At 36.7% G+C, this 24,367-nt stretch overlaps 1 protein-coding gene across 14 annotated transcripts in view; it reads right to left on the bottom strand.

The window, feature by feature from the left end:
* Positions 1-24,367, bottom strand: part of LRRC4C (leucine rich repeat containing 4C) — a 497,660-nt gene that overhangs the window by 40,394 nt on the left and 432,899 nt on the right. For 11 of the 14 annotated variants that reach the window (XM_042038289.1, XM_042038287.1, XM_042038282.1 and 8 more), the window contains one exon: positions 14,876-15,008. The exons of the other annotated variants lie outside the window; for them this stretch is intronic. The gene's annotated coding sequence lies outside the window, so the exon portion shown is untranslated. The remainder of the gene's footprint in view (positions 1-14,875; positions 15,009-24,367) is intronic. 14 annotated transcript variants of the gene reach the window in all.

Consider the following 24,367-nt stretch of genomic DNA (forward strand, 5'->3'; position numbering starts at 1 on the left):
AATAACTTGGCAATTTTCTGCAAAGCCACTTCAGCTGTTAAATTGTCCTAGTTCTTCATTCTCATGAACTTGCTAATGGAATAATTTGAAATTAAGGCAAGCTAACAGTCTAAATAAGATATAAATAAAATGCAGTATTTTGCTCTAACACAGGATGAGGATGCCACTCTTGGGTCCTGATCTTAAAAGTACTGAGTACAGCCACATTTTTACTTATTTATGAGATGTCCCTACATTGTGAGATAAGATTCTTGTCTCATACAAAACTGGAGTAGATTTTAATATAGAAAGGAAATTGAAATGGACAATTTGCTGCAGTACTGCATCCATGTGAATCTCATGAAGTTTAACAAGGCCAAGTGGAAGCTCCTGCACTTGAGTAAGGGCAACCCCTGGTGTCAATACATGCTGGGGGATGAAAGGATTGAGAGCAGCCCTGCTGAGAAGGGCTGGGGGTACTGGTGGATGAAAAGCTGAACAAGATCCAGCAATGTGCGTGCGCAGCCCAGAAAGCCAAAGATATCCTGGGCTGCATCCAGAGCACTGTGCTCAGCAGGGCAAGGAAGGGGATTCTGCCCCTCTGCTCTGCTCTGCTGAGACTCCACCTGGAGTGCTGTATGGTAATATTTTACGGTACCAAACAGTATTAATAACACTCCACGTGTTCAGGCCTCTTTAAGACTCTCAGTGCAGGAAGTATCCCTCATGTGCAAACAGCACATCTTCACTGCATGCTTCTAAACTGCAGACAAGGTTGAAAGGAAAATAGTCTACATTTTTCAAGAGGATTATTTTAGAAAGACTCCAGTGGTTCATATGGAATATGAATAACAAATCTTTAAAATTCTCTTTGATACATCTATGCACAAGAAACAATCATTACATAGAGGTAGATCTGAGATGTGAAAGAACTTAGTTATGACCCATGAAAGGAAGCTCTATGTGGGGGAAGAGTAATACAAAGTAGCATTCCCAAATCCGTAAGATACTGGGTTGAAACCCAGGAAATAAAATAAATTTATTGCTATGACTATTGCATATTTATAAAGAACCTTATAAATGGGAACTTCAAAGGATTTTTCAAAGGATTAATTAACTAGATCACAATAATCCAGTGAATTAAGTATTATGGTACTCAATTTAAACACCATTAAACTTAGGCATGGGCAGCTTAAGTGGCATACTCAAGAGTGCTTGTACAAAACAGTGGTAAAAGAAAAGGTTGGGCCTCTCAGTTCCCTTGAAGACTATGGATTGAGACTTCAACTTTCTTTTATGAATAAGACAGTAAGAAAAAAATATATGTTCTATCTATGAAAGAGGGTTTTGACCATCACAGATTTAAAAGTAAGTGTAATAAAGGATCAAAACTCGGTGAGGAGCAATGAGCATTCTGAGCCTGGAAAACATGGAAAATAAATAACAAGTTCTATCTCTGAAGTGTGATTTAGTTATCAACTGAGACAACAGCCTAATGTGAACTGGAGGTGCCGTTGAATCATTACAGGAAATTACATGTATTATTTGGATTATTTTCATAGTAGACATTTGCTTGATAGCCACCTGATCACAAGAGGTAAAATGAGATGGAGATGATAACTGTAATGTAAAACAGGCAGATAAAAAGATGATATAGGTTTCAATCAATGGGAGGCTACAACAGCTGCCCAGACAAATGCTGGAATCCATTAAATTGGATTAAAAAATGTCATCAGTGCAGCAGCCAGTCAGATTCAGTTTCTAGTAGTTTGGCAAAGAGAAGAGATCATGTTTCATTAGGATTATTCCTGTTTCCTTTTAACATAGTTCCCAGAATATCATGGAAGAAGTGATATAGCGATACAGTTCCAATTTTCACAACTTGTCAGGTTTCTTCTGTGCACACACCACTGTCATTTTAAACACTTATCTACAGCATATATTTTTGCTGCAGTTTTGCTTGCAGCAATGTAATTGCATCTCCCACACTGCATACATCACTTAAGAAAGCAGCTAAAATTTGAAAATTCCAAATCTCTAAAACCTGATTACCACAGAGCTCTTTAACAAACACTACAAATGCTCATCTTGCTTTCTTCCACTTGCTGTCTTTCCCATTCTTTTCAGTTCTAGATATTCACCATTGATCACTTGCTGCTTACTGTCCAGATAAGTCTGGTCACAGTTTCTCTTCAAAACGTCTCACATTTTGAAGACATGCATTAAAGGAAGCTACCACTAAGATGCCAATATAAAATCAAAGTTTCCATATCAGTTTGTCTTGTGTCATCCAAAAGAAAAAAACAAGGTAAATCACAGTATTTTTAACACTACCTCTTATTTTTTTCATCATTCATCTTAGAGGCTCCAGATCCCCAACAGCCAGCTTTTTGCATGTGAGGGTCATAAGCAAAGCAGCACTACTGATTAACTTCTCAGTTATGTACATGTCCAGGTAGTTTCTGAGCTCAGAGTGAAAGGGGCTCCATAACCAGAGGGAATTAAATGCATTTGGGAAGATTATTTCAAAATATTTTTCTACAATCTTAGTTTCAAAATGCAGCTAGCTTTTCTCATACATTTATAATATGTCAAATATTTGAGCCTTCAGACATAAAAAGTTACAGCTTGCCACACTAAGTTAGAGATCTGAATTTTGGAAAGCACTGGTCACCCTAAAGCCTCACAACTTGAAACTTAACCTAAAAGTACATAGACCCTCACAGTATCAGTTATTCTTATTACTTAAAGTGGTACAACAAAACTTCTGTGAATGCTCTGGGGGTCATAAAAAACAGGTATTTAATGGAAAGGCACATGAAGTTTTGTCAAAAATGAGGGATGTGTTGGAGTGGTACAATGCCCTGCAGGAGCTGACTTTGGTCTAAGGTTTAATCTTTCTGTCTGATTTTCTTGAGGTTTTCTCCTGTTCCCTCCAAGTTATATTGGAACACTTTTCACATCATATGGATTGTAGTAGCAGAAATTGTCAAATTCATTTGTTATGTGAACATATCATATGAATGAACACAATGACAGAAAATAAACCAGGAAATAAAACATAAGAGAAGAAAAATCCCTTGTATTCTTTAAAACTGAGAAGGTAAATACTGTATGATTAAACTAATTTCAAATTATAGTTATATCACGTAAGTATCAAATTTTCCCCTACTATAAACTTGAAAAAAAATCAGTGAATATACCTCATTTTACTTCACTATACCAAGCCCACACTCTGATATTGAGGGATGTCTCGCAGCACCTGAAAGAGCTTAAAACTTACTAACAATTTACTTTGATAAGCAATAGCAGTAAGAACATTTGAGATGGAGCCAGATTGGGATCAGCTCCAAAAAGTTGCTGAGAAAAAAATTAAGCATGCTTTTAAACCTATATCCCTCAGTGTGTAATTTGAGTGAAAACAAAGCAAAGCAAAGCAGCTAACCAACAAAAAAAAAAAAAAAAAAAGAGAGAGAAAAACTGCAGTCATTTTTGTCCACTGATGGGGAGAGTGCCCATCCTTTGTAAGTAATATGATCACAAACTCTAGATTGGAAACCAAGCCCAACAGTTTTCAGCACCTTACATCATCCCCCCCACAAATATAAAATTCCTGACAAGCCACAATCCTTACAGTGGAACAGGAGCCAGCTCCTCCTCCCACAGTAACACAGGTTTGGCACAATTTTATGAAACATATATCTCTGTCAGTAAAACCCACGGTAAAGATAGCTAAGAGCAAAAACTAGGTAAGAAGACACCATCTTTATGTTATCACTTGTCATTCCTTACTCTGAGGTTCTGTCCGATTTGATCTCACGTCCTTGGCTTCTATCTACTTGTGCCTGGTTAACTTGAACTGCTTAACAAGTTCTGTGCATGTATGGCTTCACATTCCTGCCATAAACCTCCTAGTAATACCGATACTCCAAGGTGCGTTTCTCCTGATGGTGCTCCAAAGGAACAGAGGCAGAAGAGCAGATGACACATTTTATTCACAGAAAGGTGACATCTGAGACCAAGTAGGGCACTAGATTAGTACTGTTTTCTCTGACTGGGAGTCATAAATTCCTTGGAGGTCACAGCAAGATTAAAAAAGAGAGCTATCAGTGAGCAACAGCTTAGTCCCTGCAGGGCTATGAAATAAGAGACACTATTATTCCAATTTTTACACTTCCCAGAAAACTCAAATTACCTTTAATTGCTGGAAACAGTTCATCTCCAAAATGAAGAAGTCAATAAGCACAGCTGTTTTTCACTACTCTGTCCTGGGGGGACTTGTTAATACTGACTAGTGGAGATCACTCCAAAACAGATGAGCTGAGAAGGTCTTTAACTTTCAGAAAGTTAGCTAAATGTAATCATTAAAGTAAAAGATCTGAGGAGAGATGGCAAGAGAATAGACCATTGTTCCACAGCCATTTCTCTTGGCAACTGTGTCTTTCTCAGGATGATCCTTCCTCCTGTGTCCCCAGCCATGTTTCCATCCCCTGAACACGCATTTGATTGTGCTGGTACGATTCCACTCACTGCAGAGATTTCTGGGAAAACGGGTTATAACTCTCAAGTTAATAACAAGCCTTCCTGTAAAGGCAAAATACTTTTAAAATAGATCTTTCTATTTCATCATGCAACCCCTTAAAATGTCATAGGGGCAAACAACAAGGACAGAATAAACTTAAGCAAAATGTACTACTCTATCAGGATAGAGTGGAAATAAAGCTAGAGGACGCAAGGACAAGGACTAATTAATAACTAGAACACCAATCTGGAAGACAGAATGACAGAGGGTATATGGAAACCACTGTACACATCTGGAGTAGAGAAGGACAGGGTGAGTCAGTAACATAAGAAATAAAAAAAATCATGATTTTAATGAAGACAAAATCAATTACATGATGGCAGAATTGTTTCCAAGAAGAATTGTTTTCAGTGTTTTCCACGAGGTCTTTAAAAGAACTGAACATGATGAGGCTCTTGAAGATTGCAAGGATAAAACTACAAGACAAAGTGAATAGAGAAGCAGTGATTAAATGCAGAGTAAGAGTACATCAAAGGAGACCGAAAACACCTCATCAGAGTTGCAGAAGGAAAAAAATTGTAAAAAGTTAATCAATTTTCCTTTTAGCTTATATAAACAATACCAAGTTAAACCAAATGTCATATTATAAATGCTTACCTCTTTGTTTTGGAGAGAAACTGACAGAGTGTAAATATGCAAATAGCAGCACAAGTCAGGGCATCTGGAATATTTAGTCCTTGACATCCCTTCTTTTTTGTACTACCTACTGCCAGAGGAAAAAATCAGGTCTAGGGAAGAACCCTCCTTTTCCAAATGCACTTCTGAGCTCAGCCCAATAGTCTGCTTCCCCTCCGTGTACAGATTGCCAGCTGTTTATACAGAGAGTTCTAAATATGCACTGGAAGAGTTTTACATTCCTAATAATAGCAGGAAAAATTGTATTAAATCTAAAACACAAGAAACGTGCTTTAACTAAAAAAAAAAAAGAGTTGCAAGGATAAGAATTCAAAAAATATCCCAAAATGTCTTTGTCTGCAGTTTTCAAGTCATCCTCTGCAAAGAATGGGGCAAGGTCTGAATGGATGGTGAATGTAAGGGAAGGAATGACTAAAACATGACCACGCACTTGAGAATAGTATAACAATATTTATATTGATGCATACAGTATAACCATTCTACCCCTCCCACATTTTACTAGAAATATAAAGGATTTTCTACCATAGCAATCCTTACATATATACTACCTTCCTTTTGAAGAGGGGAATAAAAGAAGGTGAATGGCAAATTTCTGGTTCAGTCTCAGAAAATGAAGAAAGTTAAAAGTGGAGGTGTTAATGGATTGTGCATGCATACTTTTATTGCAATTTTCATAGCAGTAACACAGCAAAAATCATAAAAAATGATTAAAATTTGAATAAAATAATAAAGCTAAGAAATTCCAATTTAACTTACCATTAATAAGTTTTACAGACCTCATAAATTTAGTTTCATTTTAATGCTCAAAATAATTAATAAAGATATATAGAGAGAAGTGTAAGGATCAGCATAGTTGTCTACATATCCAGTTCAATTCCTTACCTGCACTAAATTCATAGGCATGACTAGGGAATACAGAGCCTTTTCAAGTGAAGAACATAATGTATAACAATGAGACTGGATTTGTCCTTTTCATCTGCAGGGCACTGGAGATAATAACTGTGATGTCTTTGAAGAGACAGTATGGCAGGTGTGGTTCTAAGCACCATACGTCAACAGCTCTGAAACTTCCCTCTGAACTGACGTAATTTAATAATTTTTTTCCAAATAAAACTTAACTATTCTAGCAAAACCCCATCTCTTCTGCATTCTAAATGAGTCCTTCCTATATTTCACTTCACTTGTTTACAACACTTTTGAAGTTTATGCTTTATCTGTAGGAATGTGGAAATCCTCAAAATCCATGCATACAATTTAATCAACACTCAAGAATTTTCAGTCCAAGCTAGCATGAAAAAAAAAATAAACAAAAATTCAAGTGTATATGTATCTGCATATGCCTGAATGGACAGGAAACATACTATAAAGGCAAAGCTCCAACATTCTTCTTGAAAGTCAGAGAGTGTCTTTCCGTCAGAATTAAGAGGTTTCAGTTAAGGCTATATTTACTGAAGTTAATTGTTTTCTGAAAATATTCACTTTTTCCTATTCTCTTGTTTGTTCTGTGGTGACTTCAGAGATCAAAAGTAACAAATTCCTAGAAAACACACTGAAATCTGCTTCTGAGACTATAAATGGAGGCTATATCCTTCATTATATTAATAAAAAATTCTTATCTGAGTGATCCCTAAATTAGTTTTAACATGTTCCTTGATTATATTGATAGTTTGAAAATAGAGGGATGAATAACGTGATATCCTGTGAGAACCTAGAATATTTTTTTTCAGGAAGTCAGTTCTAAGTTTGATGGAACAAAGTCTCCTTGATATTCCATTCTGTAGACATCATAGCTTACAGCTTTAACTCTGAAAGTCTCACCAAATTCTGCATTAGACTCTACTATAGAAAATTCTCTGTTCACGCTTCACTCAGGAAAATATGAAACTTTGGCAAGCAAGACAAGTAATGTCTAATATTCCATATCTATAAATGAAGGAAGCTGAAGAACACATTTAGCAAAGTGGAACGGAAGATGCATGCCAATAAGTTCAAGAAATAGAAGATTAGGTTTACATTTCTCACACATCAGATTAAATCCCATGAAAATCTGATTTCTCTTTTCACCTTCTAAAACCTTATTCGTATTGTGTTTTTTAATCAAGTAAAAATAGAAAATAAAAAGATAAAAAATATGCCTATTGTGAATGGCTGTACATCTGGTTTATTCACATTTTCTTATTAGCCTTCAGCTGTTGTTTGAATCTCATCAGCCTGTTATACTGGGACAGTGGAAAGGTCATTAGAAACACATTTCTGGTGGCATTTTGACTGAACAGAACCATTAGAAGGAAAAAAGCCTGGGAATGTTACAGAAGAAAATAGCAAGGAAGCCGAACTTCCCAAACATGGAGTTAAGAAAGGATGAAGCCATCATTTGATCTTGACTTACTGTCCAAGAGATTCATTAGCTACACTCTCTGATCACCTGACTCTGACACAGCAGAGGCACAGCAATGGTGTCATTACTTTGCACAAAAACATAAACCCAGTATATACTTTCTACTCTTTTGCTGCTAATCAGGTTAATAAGAATTTTGATGTAAGCAAGTGAATAACCATTGATTTCACTCTGCAACCATCCAGGATGCACAATGTTTATATGCAGTTTGAATTTGTTATTGCTAACACAGATCAATCCAATTCAGTGTGCGAGCCTCATTTTTCACTTTTTGGACCATGAAATTTTTTTTTTTTTGAAACTACATTTTTAAATGATCAGCAATTCAGTATCAAATGACAATTTCTACTTATAGAGCCCTTGTTCTTCATACTGCTAATTTTAAATTCGACTTTTAGCCGCAGTAAAGGAATAGATTATGGTGGCTCCCACATCTGTCACTAGTGGATATTTGCCAACATTAATCATTACTGTGGAACTCAGCAGCTAGTTGCAATGCTTAATACATACTTCAAATATATACTTAATATATACTTAGAAGAGATCAGGACTGGAGAAATAGGAAGATCTCTTGCTTACAACTCAAAACATAGTGAACTGTGTGGTGCCAAAACTTTAGTATTCCTAGCAAAACTAAATAGGGATACTTATGCAATTGAACAGTATTTTCTAGTTTAGCTATTAATCCCTTGCTGTAAAAAGTGCTACTTTATTTTTAAGGCAGTGTATGGGACTGGAGATAGGACCATCCTTGCCTCTCTGTAATGCCCATGACAAAGCTTTTCTCTGTTTAGACATGTTAAGGTAATTTTCAATTGTAGTATCTCAGATCTTCAAAGAGCTATAACGATATGCAATAATAAACCCAAATAGACTAAATGGAGCTTTCTGTGGGGAAAATGGCCCAGGATTCCAGGTCAAAGACAGTAGGGAAGAGGTTCTACCTCCCAATTTTCTTAATGCGGCACCTGTGTCTTCTTTATAAAACTGGAAAAATGATCAAACAGAAGTTGAAAAGATAAACAAATTACCTGCTCTTTTTCACTTTTACTGCTTCTAAACATGAACTTTTGCTATAGAATCACATTTTTGAATGCAATATTCAGAGAAGTTGAGCACGTCTGTGCAGGATTACCCTCAAAATAATTTTAGGGTTTTTTTAAGTCAGTTCAAATATCTGCATGACTGAAACGAACAATGACTTAGTGGATTAAAGCAATCTTCAGACTATAGAGGCACAGAATATCCAGGTCTGCCTGGTGATGTGGGCTTCCTCTTTGCCATCTGCTTCTAAGCAGGAGGAACAGAGAACTGTTCTGCCAGAGGGAATTCCTTCCCAAAGGCTGATACTTGGCATCATAGTTTCCATAACGATGCTTAACAGAGCAGTAGGACACACTCTCAGCACTTGTGTCTCGAGGTGCAGTTCCTTTTCCACATACATATTCTTCTGACCTTTTATCTCTAGCAATGCAGACAGCCCTACCGTCTCACTGGGATGCATCTTGCTCCCCAACACAAGGCAGGCCTACATAGAAAAAAGTTATACCCAGCAAAATTTGAGATTAAGACTTTAAGTAATGAAAGGAAACAGAGATTTGTGAGATAAAAATAAACCCCAAAACCCACCATAAAATGCTATTCTAATCAATGCTTACAATTCATTCACATCCCTCATGCATATTCCTTTCAATGTGCTCTGGCTCAAAGGCCATATAGACATGATTTCTGTCCCTTCCCCTCACTGTATGAGGTTCCACAAGAATAACTTCCATCTGCAGCTACTTTGATATGGATTTAAATGCCCTGGGGAGTTCTGGCTGCAGTCAGACACCTTGCATATGTAAGGTGTATTCACTTTGCTTTGTTAATAATCATATTGCCTAATCCAGACTGTTCACTTGTCAGTTCTTCAATCTTTCAGATTTCAATAACTTCATGATAAATATTACAACAGACACTGGATATAAACTAAAGATGCTTTGCATTTGATTTCTGGTATGTTAACAATTACTCACAGAGATCTCACCTTCTACAGCAGATACAAATGTGACCTCAATAAAAAGTGATCTACTGGATGCATTTGAGAGAAAATTCTTTCCTTCCCCTTCACCCTGCTTTCATATGTTCTCTTTTGCAAGAAAAAGTTTAAAGTAGTTTGGAGCTGATTTTTTGTTATCTGTCAGTTTTATGTTGCAAAACCAACAACTAATGTTTTCCAAATCCCCAATATGTCAAGGGAATAAGGATTTTTTTTTTTTTTTTCCTATTTGGTATTCAGATCAACTCTTCCACACCCAGTTTTATGCTACTGTAGTCAAAGCAAAATTTGCACTAAAGTATTAAAAATTGCAGGACATAATTCTGGAACAGTACAGGAACCAGAATAGTCAGAGGAAGGTGCCTGAACATCCAGTCTTACAAAGAGTAAATACCACAAACTGTTCTCCTTCAGTATCAGGTGACCAGTTTTCTGCCACCTATCACAACAGAACTTGAGAAATGAAATGGGAAATCATAATTTATCAAACTAAGAGGAGCATAATTGGAAAGAAATTAAACAACAACAGAGAAAAAATAATAGAAAAAAAATGGCAGATGAACAAAGCCCAACCCTACCGAGGTAAGAAAGAGAAAGAAGTAAATTGAAAGACTGAATCATTGGTATTTTGACACACTAAGGGCATCAGCTTTTCAACCACTTTTTAATGAAAGAAGGATTTCATTTCTTTAAACAAAAATAATATGAAACATAAGAAATGTATTTTATACAGTGTTATCAGCTGTGGAGAGAGTAATTTAAATGGCATTCAGTAATGCAGGTGAAGGCTGTCTGGTAACCCACCGCTTTCGTATTTGATTTCTCAGATAATTTCAGAGATCCAATGGTCTCTCCTTGTCATGTCACAGTCTTTAATGTTTTTGAGAAATACTGAAGGAATTGCTGCTGAGTTGTCCTGCCTCTATTTGAGTCTTAAGGGTTATTGACTTTGGTTTTTTCTAAGGGTTCTTTCTTCTAAGACAAAACCCTCGAGACCTCTTGGTGCCGTCTTGCCTGCTAGCAAGGGGCACTGCCAGTTTTGCATGCTCACACTTTGTGACTGTAGTCTTATTAATCTCCAGCTGTGTAGAGCTAGTTTTGCCCACACAGACATTCAAAAGACAAGCTTTGTTCTAAACATGGTTATGGGAATTGTTGTTACGTGAAAAGAACTTCTGTTTTGATTTGAATGTCTCATTTCTTCTGTTCTGTTTCAAACTCTGGGACATGCCTCATTTTTTGAATGGAGATTTTCATTATGTTTAATTAATTCTGAAGCTGTATACACTTCAGTTAATTTGAAAGGCTTGGGCTTTTCCATAAATCATGGAACACAACTGGTTTCTCAGCTGTTACAAAACAGGAAACAAAACCAAATCCTGCATTGACTACTATGACTTTACTATAAATACCCTTAAAGGGGCACAGCAATTAAAAAATCAGAACCATTCATCTTAAAATGTACCAAAAGAAAATATTGATCAAACAGACCAGCAAAATGCAGCCACTTGTAAACTGACCAGCCAAAGAAACACACAGAAAAAAGCTCTATTTGCTAGGACAATGTGAAACATTTGTCATTCACACCAGAAGCAGAATCTGGTAAGAATTCAAGGATATATACTTAGTTCTGATATCAGATCAATATCGCTAGAGTCCAATGAAGATGAAAGCCTCTTACTGAAAATATAAATTACCTTTTACCATCAAGATTTCAAGTTATATTAAAACAGCACTCTTATCTTCCCCTACCTTCAGTCAAAATGACATTTCAAGAATAGTTCACATGAAACACAATTTAAGCAGGGAATCAGAGACTGAAACATCAGTCCATTAGGCTTGCTATTTCTCAGGAAGTGTTAAGAGTGGAGAAGTTCAAACTTCACTTAATATGTTGCAGATGAAGATATCACAATGTCATCCCCTCTAATTTCAGGTTTTTTCCATATCTGTCTTGAGGAGTTGTAACTTCTTTTCCCAGTGTAAAGCCTGAAACCCAAATGATTCTCTGTGGCATTGAGGTTGGATTCTTAGAGCCACAGAATGTCTCAAGTTGGAAGGATCAAGTCCAACTCCCTGTTTTTCACAGGATGACCTAAAACTAAATCATATGACTAACAGCATCATCCAGATGCTCCTTGAACTCTCTTGGGCTTAGGGCCATGACCATTTCTCTGGGAAGCCTGTGCCAGTGACCAACCACCCACTGAGTGAGGAACCTCCAGTCTGAAGTTCCCCTGGTGCAGCTTTATTCCATTTCCATGTGTCCTGTTGCTGGTCACTAGAGAAAGCAGATCAGCACCTTCCCCTTTACTTCCTTGAGGAAGTTGTAGACTGCGATGGGATCACCCCCAGACTTCTCTTCTCCAAGCTGAGCAAACCAAGTGACCTTAGATGCTCCTCACAAGTCTTGCCCTCAAGACCTTTCACCACATTCGCTGCCCTCCTGGGGACACAATATAATAGGTGGGTGTACTTCTTTTGAGGGCCCCAAAACTGCACTCAGTACTGGAGGTGGGGCTGCAGTGTAGAGCGGGACCAACCAGCCATGCTGTGCCTCATGCACTCCAGGACACAGTTGGCCCTTCTGGTTACCAGGGCACTGCATATTCAATTTGCCAGCGACCCAGTTCCCCAGATCTCATTCTGCAGGGCTGCTTTCCAGACTCTCTTCCTCTGATTTGAACGTACAACCATATTCACCCATCCCCGGTGGAGAATCCTGCACTTGCTCTTGTGACTGAAGCTGCAGACTTTTGTGGACAACTGTTGCCTGTGGGATGGACTCACAATGGAGAAGTTCATAGAGAACTGTCTCCCTTGGGAGGGACCCCGCACTGGAGCAGGGGAAGGACTCCTCTCTCTGAGCAGTGGCAGAAACAACCCAGGATAAACTGAGCATAACTCCCATTCCCTGCACTGCTGGATGGGGGGAAGTAGAGCTGGGAACGAGGGAGGGATGGGGGGAGGGCGTTTTTAAGATTTATTTTACCTCTCATTATCCTGCTCTGATTTTGTTAGTGAATGAGTTAATATCCCTAGTGTGAACCTGTTTTGCCTGTTTTGATGGTATTTGGGGAGTGATCTCTCCCAGTCCTTATCTCAACCAATGAAATGTTCTTTATATTTCCTCTCTCTATCCAGTTGTGGAGGGGATTCACAGAGCCACTTTGCTGGGTGGCTGGCATCTGGCCAGGGTCAACCCCTCTACACTGTTCATGCTGTGCATATTAGTATAAAGGCATTTCAAATGAGCTACGGTGTACTCAGCACATTGTTGAGCAGACTGAAGGGTCTGCTAGCACACCATCCCACAAATATTGGCATGCTACCCCAGGCTTTTCTTTAATTAGCCTAGTTTTATCCCTTTCCCCCTTCAAACCTCGTATAAAGTTCTTTCAATGACACCTGTTAAATGCTGGGCAAAGATGCTTTTCCCCCTTCAAGAAAATATTATCACTAAAGCATCAACAAAGGAACATTACAGAAGTTCCATGAGAGTCTGTCCACATTGCAGGTAGAGGAATACAGCCAAGAAGACATCTGAAACACAGTGAGGGACTGATGCTGGATCCTCTGGATCTCAGACCAGTTCCAACCATAAGCAAGCTATTCCTGTCTTTTGTTTACAGTAAAGTACCTAAGACAAATTGGTGCAATTTTTTTGTGAAGACTCCTGGGCTCTCACTAAAAAAAGCCTCACAAACTCATTTCTACTAGATAATAGAAAACCAAATTAGGTCTGGAGCAGCTAGGTTGAATTGATTAGCAACACGTTTGAGTGGAAAATTGCTGAAAAGCAGACCATAAGCTGAAAACTATCACCACACATATAAATGCAGGAGGTACGGCCTCTCTTTGCTATATCAAACCTTTCTTCTCTCACAAATCTATTTATAACTTCTCCTAAGTAAAAAAGTATTTTCTGTTCTTTTCAGAGGAGGGCTGGAGGACTCTCCACCACAGCTACAGGTTACACAAAGATGTAACCCTCAGTAATGTCACAAGAATGCAGATTGGTCTGTCCCCTGGTAGCTGTCAAGCCTGGGGGAGCCTGGTGAAGCATAGAAGAAATTTGTGAATTGCAGCAGTGGATTCTCTGAATGGTTTTAATGAATTAATGTCAGGGAGCTGGAGGGAGCTCAGCAGCAACAAAAAGAAAGGTATTTCCCAGACACATTTGAAAGCCTAACCTACTACTCAACCAGCCAAAACATCTATACTGAGCAAAGAAAAAATGTTTCCCCATTAAATGTTCTATGTTTTTTCAGTGTCTCATGAGGTGTAGGAATAGATCCTTAAGAAAGCTTTTGCATCAAAAATCCCTTTATATTTTATACCAGTTTGATTTTCCATTGTTATTTTTCTTGCACTCTGCATACATTAAGGCACATTAATAAAGAAAGAAGCAAGTCAGCCTGTCAGATATTTCAAAATGTACCATGGAAAATGATTGGTTTAGGATGAGTGAACAAAGCCTGTTTGTTCAGCAAACTTAATTTTAGCTGCAGACCAAGAAATGTGTGTATAGCATGGACATATAAGTTAACTGAGCTCAAAAATACACCATATAGCTGGGCTTTTGGGACAGCAGAGAAACATAACGATTTGATGCTTCATGGCTCAACTCTACCTTTTAACATGAAGGAAGAAGCATTACAGTTACTCTGAGGGATGGCAGATTTTAGTTTGCACATTCCCTTGGACTTCTGAAATGCTAGGAAGAAAAACATCCATAGTTAAGGCTTCAGGGTAAGAAGAGAGTCTCCACAAACACAGTAGCTAAGCCTGGAAGGTGAGATTGAAAGAACCCCATAAAACAAGATTTCATACTTTTAAAAATCCAACTATTAGCTCTCCATGTGAAACAACATTTTACTCTTCTAAATTGTTATATGGCTTATAAGCTGGCATTTTCAGGGTTTTAATTCCTATAAGGAATGTCTTAGAAAGTTACTGTAAGCTTGTGATTTGTATTCTCTAACAGATCCACAGGAAAACAAGAAAACCCCTGTAAGATACGGCATCCAAATTCTTTCTCACACAAGGATGGGAATTGAAACTCAGCACAGTTTAAGAAGCTCTGGAAAGATATTCATGAGACTCTGTTTGAACAGACAGACAACAACAAAGGTTTGTGCTCCCCTTCCCTACCAGTTTTCTGCCATGCATTCCAGCATATCCATGGGGCCTGAAAAGCTGACTTGCATAACAATATCCTAACAAGAATTACCATTACCTTTTCAGTAGGTTTACCGTCTTGGGAGGTGATGTTTCTCCTTGTTTCCCAATCTACCCCTGGACCTTCTCATCCTACTAGCCCATTGGAGACTGTTCCACAGAGCTGCCTGGACCCCCCCACAGCATCCACCCTGCGGAAGAAACAGATATTGAGAAACTATGTTGCAACAATTAAATCTTCTCAAGACATATATTGAAGACATTGAGAGAGAATAACTCTGGTAGACTAAAATATGATCTAGAGCTGTCATTACACAACCTGAGAAAGGAGGGGAACTGTAGGATTACAGTGTGCCCTCAAAGCCCTCAATGTATGTAGATATGACAGAACTGCTGAAGGCACAGTTAATTTCAAGAAGACTTTTAAAGCACTAATATAAACACAGATTTCAAAGGCAGCAATTAGTCAATAATGTGATCACCTAATCTTGCAGATGACAACCTTGCCTCACCTGTATTTTTGCGCACTTAGAAGTATTAGGAAGGGGGTGGTTACTTCTGTAGTTCTGTAATGAGTAGCTTCATCATATACCATACAAGGAATGGGGGTAGAAATTAGGCGTTTTCCTGTCATTAGCAACAGTGAAACGTGTCTATGGACACCTCTTGAAGGCAAGGCATTCCTTCCAGCCTTGGAAACTTCCTTCTTCTAGAGTCTTACAAGCATACCATAGTCAACATTTAAATTGGAAAAAATTTTAGAAAAAAATTAATTTGATAAATAATTTTCTATTTATAGCGTTTATATACTTCATCAAATTTCTGTAGCAGTCAATAAATAAGTAAAGATTAGAAATAATAATCATGCTTAAAATTTCATAGCTTCAAAACATGGATAGCAATGAGATATAAAACAGGCTTTTTTTTCAAATATTTTAAAAACATTGTTCATTTACTAAAGAAAAATAAATTCTACTGTCTCTTGTTTATGACAAAAGACAATTGAGTAAATCATGACTTCAGATAACCCATAAGTCACTGATTCTGTTTTTCAAAGACCTGCCTGCTTCCTATTCCTTTGGCCTCGGCTGCCTAGCAACCTCCACAGAGCTTTCTTAGTCTATACTAATTCTGGAGAGTTTTCATTTATATATTTATTTATGAGAACGTCTATAAGGAGGATACAGAAACAAAGAGCTGTTTGTTCCTTCCTTCTAACACTTCCAACATGTCACCTCAGTGTCTCAGTGAAGGACACAGTCCTTGGTTTTGCAGAGAGGTACCTGACTCCTTGATTTTTCTTGGGAACAAGGCAAACCTCAGTTTTTATTAGAAAAAGCTTAGTCTCTTTAGGAAGCTACTGATGTAATAGGCACTGATATTTCTTGCCTTCCCTGTTGATTTGATTCATTGATCAGTTTTTTCACCCTGAAATCCCAGGTGCTTATGTAAGGTTACTGTGCTCATGCAGCCTGCAGCTTTTACTTAACATGGAGACAGTTTGTGCTACTGTTCTGGGTCACCAACCGTTCCAGTATCAACCAAGCTCTAGAGGGAAATGGAGATTAAAGCTGATCTGCTGTGTCTATGACTCAAAGCAGGACAATCTGGAAGGTTTGGATGGGACTGCTTGTTATGATAAGTACTTTGAAACAGGATATGGTCTTTCCCTGAGCCAGCCATCAGCGTTGCATGGAAAAGCCTATTTCCTCAGGGGTTTTTTTGCTGGTTGTTTTTTTTTTTTTTCCTTCATTATAAGTGCAAAATTGAGGATGTCACAGAAAATATCCCTATGCTACATCAAGAAAAGGCTTATTCTCTTGCCAATTTATTCGACCAGCACTTTGCAAATACTTTATGCCCTTATCAACACAGCAATCTCCTCCAATCACAAAGAAAGGGGAAAAAAAAAAAACAAAAGAGAAAGAAAGAGATGGTCAAATATGTGCCATGAAGAGCTTAACAGGCTTTTTCAAATGATGTGGTAAAGATATGCCAGGTATTCATAGCCTGCAGTCACATGGTGGAGATGTGGGGTTTGTGTCTCACTATTTCCAGCCCTGAACTCAGATGGAAGAGTTTGCATTTACTTCTGGATCAAACTGAAGCCAGAAACACAAAAAATCAATATATCTTAAGACATCTCAATATGCCTTAATCACTTCATTCCATTTTTTTCTGATTAAGTTGACCTTTAGCTATGTATTGTCCCTAAAGGACATGCAGGGAATCTGTGACAGAACATAAATCTGCAACCAGATCTTCTAACTTCCACTCAATTTCTTAGCAACAGAGCTATATACATAAAGATTAGGCTGTTGTAATCTTGTAGGATTATGGAAGCATTTTTAAATCTCTATGCTTACATATACTTAGGCATCAAAAACATTTACTCCAAATTCAACAGTAGGAAAAAAATAAATTAAAAAAAACATCTCCAATATTGTAACAGGCAATAAAGGATATATGCTGGGTGGGATATCAGTGTCTAATGAAATAAAATAAAAGCAACAACATGAATGATAGAAATTATTCAAAACCAACCTGCTGGTTAAAAGTGTGATATTTTGTAGAGCTACTTAAAAACAGTGAAAATACCCATAGAAAATAAAATGTGCACAATGATTCAATAAACAGGAGGAAGAAATTTACTGGAAGTAAACAGAGATCTGGGATTTCTTTTTTCTATTCGTGGGCTAGCTATAAAAAATTTTCTTAGTTCTTTCCCTCTGTCATTCTACACAGTAATATAAATTTGTAGTTAGCAGCAAATGTCTCAATTTTTATTCTTCTGAGTTATTGTAACACAAATAAATTCCAAATACAATCCAAAACTCAGTTGCTTACTGAAAATGAATTTCCATACGTATGTTCATTTTTCACAGAGCATGATTACTATAGTAAAATTGGAGCATGTGATGTTTCCTCGCCTTACAAAGTATGATCACAATTACAAATGTTTTCAAATGTTAAGTCAAACTCTGAAAATAAACCTAATGAAGAGTACCAGAAACATAGATTTACATGTCTGTTTTCTCACTTACTTTTGTGAGAAGTTTGCATTTAAGAAGTTCAAGGGCATGTAAATAGACAATAGAGGAAAAGACTTTTTCATGAATTTTTATAAAAAAATTATAATAGGGTTTTCTACAGAATGAATAAGATTCCAAAATGCCAAAGCAGCTAGCAAAGGAAATTCAACCAGAGAAAATGAAGTTTCTCAAGGTATATGGAAAAATAAGTTGCAAGCAGTGCCATCCGAAATTTCAGAGACTATAATTAGGTACTAAATCTACTACATTTATGCTGGAAAACCTCACCTGCCATGCACTTAGCTCACAAAAGAAGAGTATACCAAAAAGGTTTTTTTTCAAGAAGAAGAAGAAGACAAAGAAGATGAAGATGAAGAAGATGATGATGAAGAAGAAAAAGAAGAAGGAAAAGAAGAAGGAAAAGAAGAAGAAGAAGAAGAAGGAAAAGAAGAAGAAGAAGAAGAAGAAGAAAAAGAAGAAAAAGAAGAAAAAGAAGAAAAAGAAGAAAAAGAAGAAAAGAAGAAAAGAAGAAAAGAAAAGAAGAAAAGAAAAATGCCTTAGTTTTCTGGATAATGAAACATTAAGGAGGGTTTGGAAAAAGGTCATTACAAAGGAAATGAAGCTTTAGCAGGAAAAAGAGAGCAAGAAAATTCTCATCAATACGGAAGTATAATCTTTGGTTGAATAACTAATTCACCACAGAGAATTGCGGGAAACCTTTTGAAAACAATCAATAGTATTATTGCAACACTCAGCTCCTCATTTCAAGTGTACTGATTTTACTTCACACTTATGCCAGTAACTGACCAAAATTTGTTCTAAAATATTTAAATGCTTTCTAACAATTTATTATGGCAATAAGTAAGAAAAACCTCATTGAAGCTATAACCGGGCTTTAGTAACTGTTCTCAAAGCAGCTATATTTTTATAGATTTCAAAGGGATGAGAAGAGCTGCAGTAAAAGGAAGATTTATTAAAGAAAGACTAAACATAGTAGCATATGCTACCATGATGACATAGTGAGGAACATAAATAAGCAGAAGAGAAAGAACAGTTACACAGTTCCTGCTATTTTTAATAAATATCACTAACAGGGTAACTTTCAACTGCCAAGAAAAAGGAGGTTGTTATATTCTGTTACTACGTCTGGCCCTGAGTTGCCATTCCAGAAGAGCACAAGTTTCTTGTCGATTCCATGCTTTATCTGCCTGCTACTGAAGTCTTGGATATCCTAGGATGTGTGAAATAGCATTAGATTCTGTTATTCATGAATCTGAATCACTCGCAAGCAGTTAGTAGAAACATGTATGAGCTCTGGGTACTTACATGTCAACTAACAAGAGTAAAATCAGTACAATAGAAAATTGTAGTGTACTATGACCACAAAAGACTTTCAACTCAGGCTACAAAGAGAAAATACTACTCCAAAAAGTTCCTTAAAGAAAGATATCTGTATACAAATTCTTTACTAGCAGTAAATATGAAGAACTTAGGGTTAAATCTCACCTCTGACTGCTGACTCACTGTGCAGTAAAGCAAGCTACTGGTGTTTTCTTGATGGTTCAAAAAGGTGTTCTTGCCAGATTTCATTCCCTTCACTTTTTGACATATTCTGCTGTTTCAGAGCTCTATCTTATTTTACATGCTTAAGAGAACAGAACTTTTTTTAGACTTCAGAATTGGCCAAACCTCCATAAACCTTGATTATTTATGGCCAAAGTCGTAATTGCATTTTTTCCTGATCTTTTAGCTTAGTTAAACCCTGAGTAAGGATTTTTCTCCTGCATAAAACCTGTAATTTCTGTATATACTGCACTTCTCCTTTTTCCTCTTTCAAGAATGCCAGATGGAAACAAACCAAGGAATAGTTGCATGACTGGTATGCTAATGTTTTTATACCTCTGCATTTGAGTTAAGCAGATGGGGAGTAGGTAATTCTGCATGGCTACCTCTCCAAAACAAGTTCAGATAAGGTATACATTCTAGATTCTAAAATAATTTTCTCAGATTTTCTATGTGATCTGCTGCAGCAAAGATATTCACTCATACACTATTGATTGGAAATGTTTTTGTACATCTAATCAATAAACGAGTTAATATGTGTTAAACCAATCTTCTAGACTATTTGCCTTGCTCAGCCTAACTAATACAAAGCTGTGAGTGATTCATTTCAGAGCAGCAGTACAGTGTGAAAACCAGACTGGTGTCTTTTTAATGTGAGTGTCTGTGTGTGCTTATAAACACAAAATGTCATTAAAAATATTTTCTCCTGACAATATTTCCCCCATTTTAAGATCAATTCTATTGACTCGTAATAATGGTCTCCAGATACTCATCTGACAAATGGCTGTTTAATTTATTTTTTACTGTGAAAGATTTGACCTGGTTTGTTCATCTATAAATACATATTTTTGTGCTGTAGACACAAATATGCATTTGTTTTAGCTTTCATTCCTGCTGTGTTTGTACAACACAGTGTGATATTCACAAACAGAAAGAAAAGAGATTGAAGAACATTTGATAGTGTTGTCTAGCATTTTAAATACAGCAAAAAAAATAAATTAGTGCCCACTTCATCAAGTGCTAAATTCAGTATGTCTGAAATGAAACAGAGAGTGGGCCACAGAGAAAAAAAGTCTTCATCTTAGGTGGAAAAACAACTCATGCTGTCAACAAAGCAATAAGAGAGTGCTACTGAATTCTACTGAACTCATAATTTTAAACTTATATTCACCCTTCCTACTAGAGTATCTGATGCAGCTCCAGCTTAGCAATAATTATAAGGAATTTTGCCCTACCATAATGTAATATTGTCAAAGGGGACTGCGAGTATTTTTATCTCTACAAAAAAGGAAGATGATAGTCCTAAAAGAGCTAGAGCCCCAGAAAAATTCAGATAGCAGTTTTGAGTTCCAGAGCCCTATTTTAATCACAGTAAGACACAAATAATTTTTTTTGAAAAGCAGCTAAAACCATTATTTTTTCTTTCCAAAATGAAAGCTGTAATTCTCTGTTATTATTATTATTATTATCATTATTAATGTGAATTATTCCTATCTTCTATTCCTTTGCTGGTATATATGTTGCTTATATCAAAATTTTAGGAACCTTTTACCGACTTAATAGCATTTTGTAGAGTTTTCAATCTTTAATTAGAAGTGAATTTATGTAAACCAGCTTCAAAAACAAAGCATGGAAGACAAGCAGCTGTCACTAAATGACCCTTGAGATCTGTTCTGATCCAAAAAATTTTATAATTCTATTACATGAAAGGAATTACAGGATGCTCCTACTCACTACTTCATGTAGATACTTCCTAGTCAATTCATTTCCCTTTTCAGAGAGTTTCCAAATACAGAAAATTTCAATTATATTAATAACACAAAAGAGCTACCCCTTTATTTAATCTATTTTCTGCCCTTTGTACCCTCAAGGTATTGCAAAAGAAAGTAACATCATTTCCTGGTGTTGCACATGAGAAAAACTTATTCCCTGAGTTATCAAAAAGAAAGATTTTGAAAGATTCTTGCTTTGTAACTGAAGAACTACTTTCAGAAGGATTTGAAAAAATATGATTTGTCTAATACTAATGAAGAACATGATTTGTTTTAAAGTATATGTGCATAGTCACATATCATTTTTACTCTTGAGTCAAATGTAAGGTGGAGACTGACAAGCACAGCTATGATTCCCTGAAAGATACTGAGTAGAAATAGCTGAGGCTTGCATTGCTGGAAGGTGGTCTGCACTGTTACCTGCAAAAGAGCAGGGGAAAATCCCCACATTGTTATTGAAAACTGAAGAAACCCCACCAAACAATCAGTGTAGAGCCATTAGAGCTTACAGATCAAAATATTTTCATTAAGTGCTATTTTAAGAGTGTAGTCTACTAGTACAAAGCAAAGCAGTTAAAAATATCAGTTGTTTTCCTATCTGCATATTGTTCATTAATTAGTGAGGTATTTCCCTGATGGTATTTTCAAGAATTTTCAAAAAAAAAAAGCTAAAAGCAATTAAAACTTATAAATTAACAGACTGATTATGTGTGATTGGTCATATAGTACAATGTTGATGGTTCAGACTGGATGATCTAACTTTAACAGATGGAAACAGGCAAAAAAAAAAAATTGAACATCTTTGGGAAAAGAAACTGAGGCTTTAAACATGAAAAGGATATAAAAATCATATTCTCTCCTTTAAAAAGAAAATGTTTTGGAAATTACCTAACTAGCTCTCTTCCCTCTGAAGAGTGAAAAGGGAATAATCACCACATCTTTACCAGAAACATTTACTTCCTTCCTGTTACACAGATTACCACGATGTGAAAAATACTATCAGTTCTAGCTCAATACTCCAGTTTTCCAAAACTGTCAAAACCATATTCACGCAAAAGAAGTATCCACACAAGCATAATGAAACAAACTGATAGAAAATGGCACAAACATAACCACAGGCAGTGGTGCCCAGCTTATGAGTCCTCATTAAGACATATGAACTCAACTTGTAAGTTTTTCTCTCCAAAACATGCAGTGTCCATTTTCAGACTGCAAATTTGGAATCAAGTAAAGTTAGCATCTAGGAGGCCTTATAAAGTCTCATAGCAGACATAGAATTTGCAAGCTGGTTATCTGGTTCAGTGTTTTAGAAATATTTGCAAGCAGAATTTTATCAGCTCACGTATTAATTTATGTAGTCTGGGAATCCCAGCTGTACCTGCATTATCTATACATTAATGCCCCCTTTTTTGATTGCAAATAAAGAACTGTGAAATTTGCAGAATTTTTTTTTCCCCTTTTTTTTTCTACACTTAAATTTAGTCTACTTTTTTTAGATACAGAGCAATGCATGTTTAACATAAATTAAAATTCTGTTTAACATAAAAGTGTGGAGTACCCACACATCCTAGGGAAAAAAAAAAAAAGGTTGGTTATTTAAAAGTCCAGGAGTGCAAACTTTCTTCTTTTGCATATAATCTAGTAGGTAAAGGACTTTCAAGGAAAGAGGGATACTCAGTTCAATTCCTGCTTCAGCTTGAACTGAAAGTCTTCCAGAAAAAAAAGTCTATTTCATAGCATTTCTAAGGTTGAAAACTACCTCTATAATCATCAAGTCTAACCATCAACAAGCACCACCAAAATGTTCAACATTAAACCATGGCCTTAGCTGCCATATCCACATGTTTTTTGAATACTTTCAGGGATGGTGACTTAACCACTTCCCTGGGCAGCCTTATCCAATGCTTGACAACCGCTTCTTTGAATAAATTTTATTTAATATCCAATCTAAACCTCCCCTGGAACAACTTGAGGCCATTTCTTCTCTTCCTGCCACTTGTTACCTGCAAGAAATGACAAACTCCCACCTCACTACAACCTCTTTCCAGGTAGTTGTTGAAGTGATAACATAGACTTTATGCACCTGAAGCAGAGCCATGCCTGCTAGCCATGTAAATTTTCTGGGGACAGAAGGAAAAGAAGGAGCACACAAGGTGGCAATCCAGACATGGAAAGATAGTACTGGGTTCTGATTCCTTTATTTGGGATTATGGCTATAGCAACCAGACCGTATAAAATGTGCCATCAAGATCAGTAATCCAAAGATGGTCTGGAAATCAATTGTAGTCTACCTTAGACATTGTTCACAAGAGTATTACAAAGACCTTAATCTATGGATATTAGATACAATATATTGATGAGTATCTTGGAATACACCCCAGAAAACAAGTTTGTTCTCCATAACAGCATACTCAAAGCATGATTACCCTTTGAACTGAGCTCAAGAGATTTAAGCTCAATGAAATCTACAGTAGACAAAACTCCTGCATGTATTCTTGGTTGCCTAGTCCTATTTCAAGAAGGATGAAGAGAAGACCTCACTGAGCCCTACCATATGTTCAGCCTCCTGAAAAGACTGTTAAAAGTTTTACCTAAATGATTGTAGTCTATAAACTTCATCCCTTTTCAAATTTTTGTCTTGAACATTCATAACATTTTGTATGAAGGGTTATTTTTAACCAAGATTAGGGAAATTAAAAAAGGAAGAAAAAAATAATCACACCTTGTGTGACTGCAGTTGTCCAGGGCTGGACTGCACATGAACTTGTGGGGCAGTCTCTGCACAGAACAGGGAATTGTGCTGCAGAACTGCTTAACTTGTCAAGCAGCAGCACACATTGACCAGGGGACCAAGTTCAGGACATGAGGTTTAAAATAAAACCTGGACCATGTTTTACTCTTGTAGTCAGTAACATGAGGAAACACGTAACAGCTGTACTGAACTCCGGTGGGGGGGGGAAGGGAAAAAAAAGAACACCAAAACGTAAAAGAACAGATCCAGAAACAAATAGTTGCAAAACTTTCCAAACATTTTAAAACACAAATTCAAATGACAATCTACATGCAGCAAAATTTCAGCAGATATCAGCAGGCATTGAAGATGGAACCTAAGTTTTGCTAAAAGAACAAACTCTATAAATGTGAAATTTGATAACATATTTTCATTATTTTCCCCTTTTCTTC

This window comes from Corvus kubaryi, unplaced genomic scaffold (genome assembly GCF_017639235.1).
Source record: "Corvus kubaryi isolate FWS band 111438036 unplaced genomic scaffold, C.kubaryi_AGA036_p1.0 37392, whole genome shotgun sequence".
NCBI classification, from domain to species: Eukaryota; Metazoa; Chordata; class Aves; order Passeriformes; family Corvidae; genus Corvus; species Corvus kubaryi.